The sequence below is a fragment of the Protopterus annectens genome, chromosome 1.part2 (genome assembly GCF_019279795.1).
Source record: "Protopterus annectens isolate FY-2018-M chromosome 1.part2, PAN1.0, whole genome shotgun sequence".
Classification (NCBI taxonomy): Eukaryota; Metazoa; Chordata; order Ceratodontiformes; family Protopteridae; genus Protopterus; species Protopterus annectens.
In genome coordinates this window covers 906,361,559-906,377,062 of record NC_056727.1, presented here as the reverse complement: position 1 = coordinate 906,377,062, position 15,504 = coordinate 906,361,559, and the positions used below count along the sequence as shown (strand labels likewise).

At 39.6% G+C, this 15,504-nt stretch overlaps 1 protein-coding gene across 1 annotated transcript in view; it reads right to left on the bottom strand.

Moving 5' to 3' along the window:
* The window catches only part of ITPKB (inositol-trisphosphate 3-kinase B), a 1,126,253-nt gene that overhangs the window by 888,065 nt on the left and 222,684 nt on the right, over window positions 1-15,504 (bottom strand). The gene's annotated exons all lie outside the window — the stretch shown is intronic.

The following is a 15,504-nucleotide window of genomic DNA, read 5'->3' as shown; positions in this document are numbered from 1 at the left end:
TCCAAATATGTTCATACAATATCAATTGATTTATGAGGGGACCCCCTTTTAATTGTGTCCTACAGCCAGGTTAATCCTGTCCAATAATCAAAATTTGTTTTTTTTTTTTTCTGAGAAGATGTCATGCATTTCAGATAATGTAGTGAAGACCATCTGTTCATCATGCACATATATGCAGTTGAGAGATTCCTGACACATTCACTGGAAGTAATATCCCTTGTTCATAGGTTCATAGGTGTATACTAGGCTAATGGCCCTGGGTCCTTTACAAGCCTAGCCATAGGATTACCCTGGCATAGTGCCACCCAACCTTAGTTCCCAGTGCCTCTGTCGATGTAGCGCCACTGGTGTTATACCCGAGGTGAATTTTCTGTTTCCCATCCACTCATCAAGATTTCTCTTGAAGAGGGTCAGCGAGGTGCTCTGCTTGACATGTATATGAAGTCTGTTCCATAACATGGAATGGTGAATGATGAATGGAATGTGGAATGGTGTTTGATCAAAACATTTCCTAGCGGGAAGATTACTGCTTAATGACAAAAAAATTATGTAGTTGGCAATCCACCTAGAAATTATTTAACTGTTAATTGCAGGCGCTGCCCTTTGCAGTATGAAGGAAACAAACATCTGGTTTGTTATTCAAAAGTCACCACCCCCATTATAGGTAAAACCTTAGCCTGTAGCACACCTCCAGGAAGTGAAAGGCATTTTCTACTCCACAGCAAAGACAAAGGGAATAAATGAACAGATTCTAGGATAATTAAGAAACTGCTTTAGATTATGAAAATGTAAATTTCTTCCAGAAAGTTCAAAGGGGGCTTCCTACACATAAGAGTGTTCAGTTTACAGATCCTGCAAGCAAAGATAACCATCATCAGAGAAAGTATTTTCCGAAAAAAGTAACTTCAGAATCAGCACCACCAGGACACCAGAAGGTTCAAGCATTCTACAGGCTGGCCTGTGAATTGTGAAGTACAAGTCCTATGGCTTAGTGATGTTCTCCAAGAGGACAGAGATGTAGTACTTCCTTAAGGAGCTACTTGACGAGCCAAGGCTAGGCCTCAGTTCTGCCCTCCACAAGTTTAAAATGGGCACAAAATTACTGGTGGACTCAAGAGTTTAGGTGCATTCATGCTGCCTGCATGTGACATCACAACCGGCACCCGTACCAAGCATATGATTTTATGAGAAAAAAACTTTCACACTGTGAGTAGAAGAATGGATGACTCAAGCCACGTTACACAAAGGAGTATCACTAATGCAATCCTATTATACAAGTGCAATTAATAAAATACTGCAAGGCAATGGTATAAAACTCAGAACACCAGCAAAATAAACAAAACAACATTTTGTAAACATTCTGTTCAAAGAAGTTGTATACCCCCAAGCTTTCCTTTTGTAATATACACAGGCTAAGAGTAAAACCATCATCAATATGTTGACTGTACACAGTGACACTGTTTTCACCAGGTATTACTTTTGTTTTATTAGTCATTTACTTCAGGGTTAGTATGGAAAAAAACAGTTGTCAGTATATTCTGGCAGGCAGAACTACTAAGCTTGTAGTCCTTTCTCTAGATCTCAGTCATGAATTACTGAAGGCACAGGAATGACTTTATTTAAAAACAGTCCTTTATACATTGCTGGTTAGGTTTAAGTATATTGTAGTTCCTTAATTGTAGTTTTGGTAAAACAAAAAGAGAAGAGAAAAAAAAAAGAATGGAATGCTAAGCTCCAAGTGACCAGTAAAAGGAATGATCATAGATGCAGCTGTCTGATTGGTGTTTTATAAAAGGATGAAGCTAATCGTCACAAACTGCAGACATGCACCTTTGAAACCATTACTATCATACAAATTTATGTGTTTATATCTACATACATACACACACACACACACACACACACGCACACACACACACACACACACTCACACACACACACTCACACACACACACTCACACATATACATACATATATACATATACACACACATATACACATACACACACAGACACACACACACATATATATATAAATATATATGTGTGTGTGTGTGTATATATATATATATATATATCTAGACAGACACACACACACACACACACACACACACACACACACACACACACACACACACACACACACACACACACACAAGTCCCCTTCAGAAGATCGACTCAACAGAAAGTCAAACTTCATTTGGGCAAGAGCATATGATCGACTCTCCGACATATTGAAGCTTTTATGTGTAGACTGCAGTAAATTGGGTAGTGGAGAATTTACCTTTTTCTTTGCAGTAGTGAGATCTCTAAGTTGGTATACATAATATGCAGGGGGTATTGGGGGGGCTGCAGGGGGGCTTGAACCCTGTAATAACAGATTTTTTGTTTTTTGTTGTTCAGCTTTTTGGAATGTCAAGGATATGCTCTTGAACATACGAAGTTCGACTTTCTGTTCAGTCAATCTTCTTTAAGAGATTTATATATATATATATATATATATATATATATATATATATATATATATATGGGTCTAGGACTATTCACTGAAAGCACAAATCACTGAAAGCTCAATTCACTGAAACTCAATTCACTGAAAGCTATATATGGCCTTTTCTCCACTGTTGTGCGACCCTGGAGTTAGTATATATAGTAAGGGGGGTGTGGGGGTGTAGCCCCCCCACATATTGTGGATATATATTAAGTTCAGAAAAGAGTAATTTATTGGAATTGCAAGTATCCATGTATATATTTCAAAATATTTAAAATAGGTGGGGGGGCTACACCCCCCAGACACCCCTTTACTATATATACTAACTCCAGGGTTGCACAACAGTGGGGAAAAGGCCATATATAACTTTCAGTGAAATGTTTTTCAGTGAATTGTGTTTTCAGTGAATTGAGCTTTCAGTGAACTGTGCACAGTCAAATGTGTTTCAGTGAAATGTGCTTTCAGTGAATAGTCCTAGACCCATATATATATATATATATATATATATATATATATATATATATATATATATATATATATATATATATATATATATATATATAATTGGAAACTCAACAGTGAGATGCACGGATGTCGCACTCAGCAGGCTGATGCCACAGTATAAATAAAAAAATGATTGTCTGGTAGCAGGATTCGCCAAATCATGGATGCACTCAGATCTCTCAGCAACAAGTACCACTATGACTCTGTCATAGTTCATGTTGTTGTGAATGACCTGAGACATACCTCACTGGACTATATGAAGAGAGGGGTGTACTTTTGAAGAACGAAAGTTCACTACTTCGAACTTCAAAAGTACACCCACACTAACAGGAAAGTACACTCTCGTGAACCTGCTAGACCGAACGGGCTAGCAGTCACAGACCTTAGGATTAGGGCACGGGTTAGGGTAAGGGGATAGTTAGTAGGGCTATCCCCTTACCTTGACCCGTACCCTAATCCTAAGTTTCATGACTATCACACCACAGTGGAGGAAATAGCTTATTTTTCAATGTCCTCCATTGTGGTGCGGTAGGTTCGGTCTAGTGACATTAAGCGAAACTGCACTTTCATTAAAGTGCACTTTCGCTTAAGTGGGGGTGTACTTTCCCATTTTGAAAAAGTGAATTTTCGTTGTAGGAAAGTACACCCGAAGAGAGACATGGTCAACCTCTCTTGAGTATGTGCCCAGGCAGATATGCCCATAGCCTCACCTAGAATGATGCCACAGTATAAACAAATAATGATTGATTTCAATAATTGGCTTAGTTTTTGGTGTCATTCCAGGATCATGTTCCTGTCTGCCATGAAGCCATGGTCAACAAACCTCACTGCTTTGCCAGAGACAGTTTGCACCTGGCACCCCTAAGCTTTCAGCTGCTGGCAAAGGCTCTTGCCTCCTCCATAGAGCCTTTTTTAGGCAAGGTCTTGAAAACAACATTACTGACATGAAATTAACCAATCAGAACAAAATAATGGTCATATTACTAAATGCTATGAGCTTAAACCAAAAACTGCACTCCCTGGAAGAACTTCTATCACTAGAAGATGTGCATGTCTGTGGAGTCACAGAAACCTGGTTTAAGGCCTCAGAGTGTACCCAGACCCTGCAAGGTTATAATCTCTTCCACAACTTTAGACAGCAAAATGAACATGTGAGAACCAAAGGAAGTGGTGTTTCAATCTATATTAGAGATAAATTCACCTCACGTCTAGTTAGACTGGACAACTCCATGGAGTTACTCCAAGTCCACGTTAAGGTGGGTAAGACCCCCATTCAAGTCCTAGCCAGTTATAGATCTCCCTCCATGGGTCACAATACCCACAAATCCTACTTAATCAAACTGAAAACTATCCAAATTTTACCGACCACACTGGTTATGAGGGATTTCAATTATCCTACCATCAGTTGGGAAACCTACTCTTGTCTAAACTCACTAGCATAAAAGTTCCTTGACTTTGTGAATTCAAATGTTTTGGAACAAACTGTCCATACCCTGACAAGAGGAACAAATATTCTAGATCTGGTCCTCATCAACATGTCAAACAGGTGCAGTGCTGCAACTGTTGGACCCTCATTAGTTAAAACTGACATTCGAACTGACACTAACACCAGAACTCACAAAGGGTGAAATCAGACTGAAAAACTTCACCAAGGCAAACTATACTCTCCTTGGCGAATGTATAAATGCATTCCAAGGCCCACCCCAAGCTGAAAATGGTAACTATGCTGAAGCTTACACTAAAGCCCTGTACAATCACTTGCAGAAGTGTATAAACTTGGCTGTACCAGACAGAATCAAAGCCAGAGCCCCAAATAAAATCAAGCTGCCATGGTGGACTTCCAGCATTAACAAACTCTACAATAAATGCAAAAAGTTGCTGTCCAAGAAAAGAAAGACAAAGACCCTACAATGGAAAAGCACCCTCCTCAGCCTTAACAGGCAAATAAGACAACTTGTCAAATCCTCCAAGAGCTCCTTTGAGAGAAACCTAACAAGTACTGCCAAGGATAACCATAAGGCCTTTTACAGCTACTTACATAACCTAAAGGGTAGGACCCAAGCATGTGCAGAACTGGTGGTCAACAGTATCACACACACTGACCCCCCACAGAGATAGCAAACCTGCTAGTGGATAAGTTTGGCAAAAATTTCACTCCCTCATCTCCTCCTAATTTACAGCAAACCCTCCCCCAAACTTCCCCTCCACCTTACATGTCTGAACAGCAGGTCCTCAAAGCCCTATCCAAGGCAAAGAACATGGCCTCTATGGGACCGGATGACATCCCAGGCTATCTTCTAAACAAAATAAAACATGAACTAGCATCACCATTAAGTACCCTTTTCAAAAATAACATAACCACAGGCTTTGCTCTTGCAGAATGGAGAACAGCTAAAGTTATTCCCCTCTACAAAGGTGGCCTAGCAACAGACCTGGGGAATTACAGACTGATAAGCCTGACCAGCCTCATCTGTAGGGCCACAAAACGTATAATTATAAACCTCTTAAATAAAGACATAGGTGACTACCAAACCCTGGACCCTACTCAATTTGTGTTGGTAAAGAGCAGATCCTGCCTGTTAAATCTGTGTGGATTTCTCTGAAAGTGTGACCAAGGCCACTGATGAGGGCAAATCTCTGCATACAGCATACTTCAACTTGGCAAAGGCTTTCGACACATTCCCACATTCTTTGTAAGATGGGTTGCCAACTGGCTCACAAACCGGACATACACTATCAAAGTGGGTGACTCCACATCAACCAGCACACCTGTTACCAGCGGGGTGCCACAGCGGTCATTGCTGGGCCCCCTACTGTTTGGTATATATGTCTCAGAAGTTTAGGTCAAAACCAAAGGTTTGTGGCTGACCAAATGTGCAGATGACTGAAAACCAGGCGCACTCATTGAATCCCCAAATGATGTCAGTATACTCCAGGATGGTCTCACACAAACCATCGACTGGCGTATTAGTCATGGTCTCAAACTGAATACAAATAAATGCATCATCATTCCCTTCGGCACAAACAATGTTCCTTCACACTATCAAATCAACCACAATACCCTAAGTACCCATTAAGTGGTAAGGGACCTGGATCACAGGTTGGCCACGAACATAACTTCAACAACCAAGTCTACCATTGTAAGGAAAGCTTTCTACATTGCTCACTTGATTAGTAAAGGCATCACGTCAAGAGCAAAAGAAGTTGTAAACCCCCCCTATACTCAGCATTTACCTGGCCCATAATTGAGTATAACACCCCATTCGGTATGTATGGTTCTAAGCACCTACAGCAATTAGAGACACCTCAGAAGTTTCCTAACAAAGATTTAAGGCCTCCAAGCATGTGCCTTACATGGACAGACTAAAATCCCTGTCACTATACTCCGTATCGTATAGACTTTTAGGGGAGAATTACGCCTGGCCTACAGATCAACCCAGGACCCAAACCTAACAAACTTACTGCATATCCGTAAATCAAATGGGTCTAGGGATATCCATTCCAGGGGCTTAAATATGGCCTGTGACTTAAATAGGACATGCTAGAGGGACAGATTTATTTCTCAGTGACTTCCAAGTCTTTGGAACACGCTAGCAATTCATGTGAAATAGAGCACCTCTGTGTCACTGTTCAAGTGGAACCTGGATGAGTGGATTTTGCACTGTAAATTCTTAACTAGCATACATCTGGTCACTTGACTTCTGGTTCCTGCACTGCCACCTTTACTAGAGACTGAGCCAGCATCTTGCACATATGTGTTACCATACACCCATAGAGCTTTACTAAGATGTGTTATAGCATCTGGAAGCTATAAAACCATTTCAACAACTTCCACCCTTCCATGGTGGCAATTAGTTCACCCCTAAGGACAATACAGTAGGATTCCTAGTCCTAGTTTTCACAAACATTTTGTCTCTGGCTGCAATCAGAACTGTAAGATACAATCTTTATGGCCTAAACCAGGTAATTTAATTTCAGACTATTTTTCAAAGCTACCTGGACTGAGATTAATCTCTTCTCTTCCAGTATCTTCTGTTACAATATATTAATTTATTTCAACAGTTACAGTACAGTCTGACACACAGGTGTATTTCTTTTCTGTCCAGCAGGACCACTGCTGGTACATTTTTAACACAAGCAGCTTTACAAATTAGTTTGATACAAAATGACATAAAATTCTTTCCAGAACTCCAGCTAGCTATGGTGGCATATGTTCCACATCCACTGCCTTACTTCTCCTGGCATAGCTGGCAAAACCTCACATCATCACACATGATTTGATGTATCCTGGCCCGTGAAAGGCAACTGACTGTGACCTTCTCCTTGTTCAATCCAGTGAGGGGGACAACTTTTTGTTTCACTACTGAGTCATGTATAATCAGAACATTTGGTTTTGAGGTATTTTGCCTTAGAGGCTTAACTGTTCAGTCACTGATATGTGTGTTATGTGTAGTAGTGGATTCTGTTTGTGTACCAGTGTGTATATATGCTGTTTGCTTTAGGGAGGTCTCTGTTCCTTTGGAAGGCTCTTAGTGAGTATCTTCACCTATGTGGGTTTGTGTGTTTTGACCTTCGCTTGTGTGAGAGGGAAGGTGTGTGTGCGCTGACAACACTTCAGAATGCGCAGCTGAGTTTCTCGCTGGGCAGCAATGTGCAAACAGAGAGGCAGTGGAGCTAAGGAGGGTTCTCTAGTAGATATCAAGAGAAAATTGTTGTTTCTAAGTGTTTGCATCTATACATGGCAGTGCTAAAGGATTCACTTTGGAACACTGGAATGCCATAACATCTAAATTCAAAATATTGAGACTAAAATCTTAAAAGATCACAACACTGAAAACTGAAAACATTGAATCCCACAACATCACATGTCATACCAACACTTCCTATATTCCACCACAAAAATAAACAAAAAGAAATAAAAAAGCATACTATTTTAAACTTCTACACATAAAAGTAGGGGGGCAAACCCCCCTGCACCTCCACCCCCTAGTACTTAAATATATCAACTCCGAGATTGCACTGCACAGAACAAAATGGTACACATACTATTCCACACTGCATGGCTGCCTGATTAAATTGCAGTAAACTATCCTCAGCCTTCTCTTGGAAACATTACTTTACTGCTAAAACACTACACATTACCACATATCCCTCCGATACTTACTGAAGCTTCATAGATGACCTCAGCTGTATTTCCTTCTAACATACTAAACTAAAACGTAACATGTTTGAAAGCCACAGCAATCACTTTCCATATAATAATGCAACTTACAAAGCTGATTTGACATTCTAACATTTAACAATATGAACTTTCAGTGTTCTGGACTTTTAAGATTTTAGTCTCAATATTTTGAATTTCGACATTATGATATTTCAGTGTTCCAAATTGAATCCATGCTAAATCCTGTTGCGCAGTGCGCAGCTACATGCATGCGTGGTGCTTAAATAGAAGCAAAGTTCATTTAACACAAACTAGCCGATGGGAGAGCCCAAAACTGAGCCTTATTCCAACAATCCCCAACTCAGATGGGTTCTGGGCTGCACACTTCTGCCACAAGGGTACAGGAGGGCCTTCTTAATGTAGGATGGCTGGTGTTAGTGCTCAGTTTATGCCAAACAGCCTAGATTCTAGCCTATTGTATGAAATACAGAAGTACTAGGATTTCAAAATGCAGAGAAAACAGTTGAAGCAGCAACAGCAGCAAAAAATGAAACAGAAATTACCCAAATACAGTTCCAAAAAGCACAATGCTAGCTTAAAATATACTTAGTTTTGTTGATCACAGTGGATGCTTTGGATTTAGTTCAGACCCTCTCTGGGTGCTTCGGTTTCCTCCCACATCCCAAAGGCATGCAGTAGGTGGACTGGGTACTCTAAATTAGCCATAGGTGTGAGTATGTGGTACATAAGAACAGCCACAACAGGGTTATGCACCCAGCAATGTGAACCTTGGCTATAGATGATTGTCACTGTTAAAGTAACACTGCAACCCCATGTGTACAAATGCAGAAAAAGGTTTTGTTGATGAATGTATACATATATATTTCTTCCATCACATGGATTATGTAAAAATGTAAAAATTGAACATTGGGAATGTTATATATCTGTTCCAAAGGACAGTGTGCACATTACAGGACATAAACAGGAGATATTGGAGAGACACACATTTGTCAGAGAATTCCCATTCTCTGGAACAGGAATCCATGTGAAGAAGAGGTCCTCCTTATCCCCATTTAAAAAGCAAACTGGACCAATGGATGGGTAATTGGAAATTCACCCTTGATCTGGTGCCTATGTCTCTGATGGACAGAAGTAGTCAGCAAATCACCTCCTATATAAATCAACTTTGTGGATCACATTTGACTTGTACGGCTAGGGTTAGTCTAGTATATACCTATGAATCTATAATGACAACCCAACATGTTTCTACTTACCAAGAAAAATCAGTGGATCCATGACTGGGAGTGAATGTTACTCTGAAATAAAACAGCATTCAGTATAACAAACAATTCAAAATTTGTAACTATTTACAGAGGTATGTGATGGAGGCTACAAATAAGCTGTATATAAAAAGAAAAGTGAATGTATGTAGTTTTCTTATACAGAAAATGGAGTACTCAGAAACCTCTTGAGTTTTGTTTTACATTGTTTGACATAGTTTCACTTGGGCAGAATGACTAAGTAAGGAATCCTTAAAACATGATTTCCGTATTTACAATACATTAAAATTAATGTTAATGAGTGAATGCTGAATATACAATTGTTTTTTTCCCATAGGAATATCTTCCAGTTTGCATTATTACACTGCAGCATTAATTTAAACTGACTAGGGTGGATGTTTTGCAATTTATAGTAGTTTTCAACTGTCACATTTATGTGAAAATATGTTAAATGTTACCCCCTCCTTTTCTTTAAATTGGAACTATACTGCAAATTGAGACTGTATTATCAGAACTTCACAAAATACACAACAAGCGCACAAAACTAACACAGCACACTTTCATGAAAAGTTAATTCTTCTCTCATTTCCACAGAAACAGTGACCCTTTGGGCTTCGTAAAAGCACAAGTAAATAACTTTTTTGTTGGGGAGCAGAGGCTAACACTCCTCAGACATGATGTAAAAGAACAATTTGCTTAAAACTGCTGGCATTCAGACCTGAACTGCCAGGTAGGCACTGCTTCACTTATGGGTATTTCTTTCCTGAAAGGAATTTATCACACTCATCTCTACTATGAATTTACATTTCCAGAGTCATCCTGGATGAGAGAAAAGACTACATACACAGGTTCGACAGTAAAAGCAAAACAGATGCAAAGAGCATGAAGATCATAGGAATATAATACTATAAACATCTTCATTACTGTATTACTAAGTCAGGGCATGCAACCCTGTAAACTGAGCACTAAATATGACAGTGATAAATTAAAATAATAAAAACACAACCAACACGTAAATGCTGCCTTTAATTATTTGCAATATAGTTTACTAATATTTCCATAATCTCTGCAAGTCTGAAAGATATTCTGCTCTTGCAAAACAGCTGTGCTATCCCAGGAAGCGGAATATACCTGTAATTTACCACCTAAAATTATACTTAATAAGAGTGCAGAAGAAAGAAATAGAGAAACACGTTTCACCAGGTAAATTCTGCTCAGCCTGTCAGATCAGCTGAGCACACCCTGAAAATATATAAATGCTTATGCAAGACGTCATCTACATGGTCTGTGTCTTGCCCCTCTTGCAGTGTCAGAAAGACAAACATTTTCTACTCTTGAGAGTGGCTGCGGTTTGTGAATGTGGTAAAAGTCTAAGGGGAAGCTGCATCTATAGAAATGCTCAGATGAACCTTTATGCAGAATGATGCAATGTTTTAGCAAGAGGCAAGGGAATCAGAGAAATAAAAACAATCAAGAAACAAACAGATATGAATTTACTTTACATTAGCAGCCTGGTTGTCCACTGGCCCAGGCCCACATCAAACTCACACATTTAAAAACACCAACAGCTGAAAAGCATAGCAGCATCAGAATATGTCAAGGATGCAAGTTTTACATTAAAACATGAAAAATATTCACATAGCCTACTCAGTGAGTTTGATTATTTGTTTGAACTCAGTTACATAAAAATGTGTAAAATCCAATAATTTCATCTCAACTTTTTACCTGAAAATATACAGACGTCTATCAATAACGTGTCCTGCAACAAAATACCGAACATACACAGACAATGTTGTTATGCATTAAAGTACTAGTGCTTAGGAAATAAAGTAAAAGTAAAAGAAATGCAGTTAAGTTTGAGACTACTAAAAAAAATATTTACATATAAATGAGGTCTGGTAACAAACCAATTTGTCCAGGGACATCTTCAGAGTGTGTTAGATAAATATAGTAGTGTGAATTAAGTGGGTGGGAGTGGGGGATGAAAGGGTTAAATGGGAATTAGTGATGACTGGGAGGAAATGAAGTAATGGTAGGGAGAGGCTTAAGGGGTTTATGCAAGTATAACTGGGTAAGGAATCACATTTTGGCATGAACTTGTTACCTGCCCTCCTTCCCTTTTTTGGTGCAATAGTGGGGATTGTGGTTATTTTATCAGTCTGGGTAGGGTGGAGAAGAGGGGCTAGCTTGCCCTCTTCTGTTCCCCCCCTGGTGTTGGATGTTCATTTCATTGAGTTGGGAAAGGAAAGTGAGCAGTTGGACGCTGATTCACAATTAAAATAAGCGGAAGGGAGGTAAGGACACTGTTTACTGGGTAAGGATGAGCAAGGTCATGCTGTCCTGGTTAACATTACATGGATGTTTATGCTGTGATTAATATCAACTATACTATGTTTAAGTTGTAATTAATAAATACTGGTTAACAAAGTTATGTCTATGGAAGTTTAATAAAGGTCGTTAAATGTCATTTGGTATGATGCGTTTATTGAAGGAGACCAGGACAAATATATTTACATACTGAAAACTGTACTCATTATCCTACAGACTGCTAAGAGGTGACCTGTGTCTGGCATACAAGGCATACTCCACACCATTATGGATGGATTTACTGCACATCAGCAAGTCAAATGGCATCATAAATACTTGTTCTGGGGTTCTAAACCTCTTCTCCAACATCAATAGAACAGTTTGGGGGAACAGGTATATTTTGCTGCAGATACTGCTACTATGAACAGACTCCCATCCACAAAAAACAAAGTTCACCCCTGTCCATTTTGATGCACAGCTTAGATCTATGGATGGGTAACAGAAAATATACCACAGGACTTCCCCCTGTACTGCTAATAGACAGATGCAACTCCTAAATGCTTTACCCCATAAATGGGTCCCCTCAAATTATCTGTGGTATGATCCCAGTTATTCTCATTAGGGGTAATGTATAATTACTGACCATGGGATGGATAAGGCCAATCTATAACCAAATGGGAGAGGTTGTTTCAAGCACAAAAAGGGGAAATTGGCTAGTCTTAAATTGGCTGACAAGGGCAGCACTTACCTATGAACCTTGTGGTCATTCTATATGGCATTTATTCTCAAAAACATAAAGACACTAAAAAGCTTACACAACATCTGCATGAAAGGTTATACCCCCACAGAGATATTCCAAGAATAAGGCTGAAATACTAAAGCTATGGACTGCAAAGTCACTAAATGCACTCTGAAGTGGAGAACTGTGTAGAAGGTTTTCAGCCATAAAGCTTAGAAGTATGAATTATTTTTTCATTATTTTATTGGTGGAAGAGGGAGACGGTATTTCCATAACCCAAGCTGGATTTTTATCTCCTGGTCACTACTCCTTGCAACCCCCCCCCCCCCCCCCATATTATCATACCATCCAATGGTTTGTGAGAACAGTTGACACTTCCATCGCAAATAAGAACAAGACAAAAAAGTTTGTAGCCCAATGTCACCTGGATCATACATCTCAGTGGTTCAGGTTTTTGCCTCAGATTTTGCACTGCCCCAAATAAAATTTGTATTTTTCTCGTAAATCTTTGAGGATTGAAGCTATTAAATAATGGAACGCATTTGAGCTTCAGTTTTCACGTCCTTCAGAAAATGGATGCTAATTTAAAACCTACTATTCTAGCAACCTTCTAAGTTTATAAGAGCAATATATAAAATTTGTCCCAGATGCTGGGCTTTTGTCCTGTAGATCAGAGCGTGTGTATGTACCTTTAAGAAGCATTTCTCGATGTAAGCACGGGCATATAAACAGTGAATACTTGCAGGCAGCAGTGCCATTTTGAGAGAACAGGCAGACTTGTAACATGTATGAGTGTGGTAGTCAGTCTGTTTATACGTTTATTTAAGTTTAATTTACAGAGCCTCATTCCTGATGTGTTTGTGTGTAATAAAGCTGCTTGAACTGAACCCACAAATGTTCGTCTGCTTTATCCTGAGCAGACGAGTGACATGTCCCCCTGTTATTTTTTTTTCTTTCTCCAGATTTCTTCTCCTTAGAAGTTGAGAAGTATGTCCTGGATCATGTGGGTACTTATGGTCTCCCTGGAACCAAAGACTGCTTTTTTGGCAAGTAAGTCAAAATCCTTTGGGGGCACTTGTCTTCCCCTCCTGCCATCCTTGGCCTCACTATGACTGCATTGATGAGGGTACTCTAACAAGGGTCTATATCACATAGTCGAAGATCCATAACTTCAAGTAACATATGTATAAACACATATGTCCGAAGTTACAGAACTTTGGCTAGGTATAAAAACAAACAAAATAAAAAACAGGGAAAAGAAAATAAAAGGTTATCTGCAAGGGGAAAGCCCCCCTGCACCCCCACACCACCCGCTCTTTAAATATACCAATTCTGAGGTCACGCTACAGTGCTTAAAGGGAAAATTTCCTCGGAGTTGGTATATTTAAAGAGTGGGGGGCACAGCCCCCCATGTGGGGGTGCAGGGGGGCTTGCCCCCCTTCTTACAACCCGCAGGTATGTTCTTTTTGGTTTTATTTTTTTTTTTCCAATCGAAGTATGACAACTTCAAACTTATGGTTTTGAACATATCACATTCGTAGTTGTCATACTTCGACTATGTAATATAGACCCCTCTAACAAACACAGTTCCATATGCCAGACTTTCAAGGGGCATGCCTAATATATATCCATCCTTACTACATTGCAGTGCCACAGCCCCTGAGATACAGTTGGTTAACCTTAAACAACTTGTGAACTTCTCCAAGCCAGTCATACAGGCTCACCAGAAATAGAAACAAATCAGCATTGACAGTAACATTAACAGCACTGTTTCTTACCCATAGATCCATGCTGCTTTAAACCTAATTGCCAAATAACTGGTTCAGAACCTTGAGAAACCAGTTCACACAGTGCAAAGAAGTAACAGCGGTCCAAAATCTAAAGCAAAAGCACTTCTGCTGAAGACCAGTGAACTTTCAGGAAATATACTCAAAAGTTACTAGGGCAAACATGACAGTGGAAATTTTACCAGTGTTAATTTTTGTTTTACACTGAATACATTTACCACCACTAATGACACTTAGCACTTCAGCAAAATCATAAACTAATCAAAAATGAAAGTTACATCTTAAGCGCAGCTGCACACACTACATATCAACAAGTGCCAGTTTCACACTGTGACACTACGATGAACTGTGACAGTAGAGCTCCAGGTGTAGCTATCCGACTGACTGTGTAGGCAGAGCTTGTTCTACAAGGGTGATACTATGTTTTAATACAACAGCAGTCAGTCACTCAGCTTTATTTGAAATAATCTGTGTTTAAGCGTTAACACTCTGGAACACAAAGATAGCCATAAATAGCAGAAAATACTCAGTATACCAAAGCAATCTTCCTGTTTTCCTGCCTAACTGGCGCAATCCATCAGTTCTTCGCATCCAACAAACTACTTACTTCTGCCTTCTCACAAATGCCATCTGTCCCATACATAAACTCCACCAGTCTACCAATGTTTCATATCTGTTCTGCCAACTGCTCAACACCTAAAAAAAGAAAAAAAGATAATGGCTTATATTTATAGTGACGTGCAAATGCTCATCACCCCCCCACACACACACACGCACAAACACACACACACACACACACACACACACACACACACACACACACACACACACACACACACACACACACACACACACACACATTCTCTTCAAGCTGTGTTGCCTCATTTTGAATGTCTATTATTTTATAAGATTCAGTTTGGACTTTGTAGAGTCCCCTAAGGCACTGAAGCTTTTAGATATTGCTATAGTGTCTCTTCCTCTTTTATCTATCAAGGGTTTTAAATATTAAGCTCCTGAATAATCTTTGCACAGCCTAAGACACACATCATATATTATTCTGGTCGCATTCAAGATGACAGTGAATCATTCTGAGCGCATCCTCCATCTCCACAATGGCATTCAGAGGTGTGATCTGCAGAACAGGAAACGACTTCCCAAATGGGGCCACAAAACATGTCTGCACAGAGGAAGAGACACCTTCTCCTTTCTATGGGTAACTGTCTTTCCACATACAGC